Below are 1,323 nucleotides of genomic sequence, written 5' to 3' on the forward strand. Positions count from 1 at the left end.
AAGTTAGGAATCACTCAGCATCTCTCAGGATCAAGCCCTTTCTCAGAGTCGCTTTACCTGTCCCTAAACAATCAAAGGACACTTGCCCCCCTCCTTCCTAGAGTTGTATGATGTGACTATCCTCAATTAAATTAGTGACAGGTTTCAGAGTCGCAGTCGTGTTAGTCTGTATCCGCAAAAAGAACAGGAGTACTTGTGGCACCTTAGAGACTAACAAATGTATTTGAGCATAAGCTTTCGTGGGCTACAGCCCACTTCATCAAATGCATAGAATAGAACATATAGTAAGGAGATATATATACATCCAGAACATGAAAATGTGGAAGTAGCCATATCGACTCTAAGAGGCTGATTAATTAAGAGGAGCAATTATCAGCAGGAGAAAAAAAACTTTTGTAGTGATAATCAAGATGGCTCATTCCAGACACTTGACAAGAAGGTACGAGGATACTTAACATGGGGAAATAGATTCAATTTGTGTAATGACCCAGCCACTCCCTTTGCCATGTACATTGGCCAAACCGGACAGTCTCTCCGCAAAAGAATAAATGAACACAAATCTGACATCAGGAATCATAACATTCAAAAACCAGTAGGATAACACTTCAACCTCTCTGGTCACTCAGTAACAGATTTAAAGGTAGCAATTTTGCAACAGAAAAGCTTCAAAAACAGACTCCAATGAGAAACTGCTGAACTAGAATTTATTTGCAAACTAGATACCATTAATTTGGGCTTGAATAGAGACAGGGAGCGGCTGGGTCATTACACAAATTGAATCCATTTCCCCATGTTAAGTATCCTCACACTTTCTTGTCAACTGTCCGGAATGGGCTATCTTGATTATCACTACAAAAGGTTTTTTTTCTCCTGCTGATAATAGCTCATCTTAATTAATTAGCCTCTTAGAGTCGGTTGGGCAACTTCCACCTTTTCATGTTCTCTGTATGTAAAAATATCTCCTTACTATATGTTCCATTCTATGCACCTGATGAAGTGGGTTGTAGCCCATGAAAGCTTCTGCTCAAATGAATTTGTTAGTCTTTAAGGTACCACAAGTACTCCTGTTCTTTTTAATGAAATTCGTATACTCGAATTTTTGAGTACAGTATATTATTTCTGTGCTGATCGCTCTCATCTCTCACTTTCACTCCCATTGGTTTCATGTTCCCTTTTGCTGGGTGGAAAAGCTTTTAATCTGATCCATTTTAATTTATCCTGGTTCCACCCCTTGGGACTTTCCTAACTTCCTTCTGTAAAGGGAGGAAAAACTGACACAAGCATAGTACGTGCACCTCTCCAAGCTTAGCAAAAGTAGTGCTC

Source organism: Malaclemys terrapin, chromosome 17, assembly GCF_027887155.1.
Source record: "Malaclemys terrapin pileata isolate rMalTer1 chromosome 17, rMalTer1.hap1, whole genome shotgun sequence".
In the NCBI taxonomy this organism is placed as follows: Eukaryota; Metazoa; Chordata; order Testudines; family Emydidae; genus Malaclemys; species Malaclemys terrapin.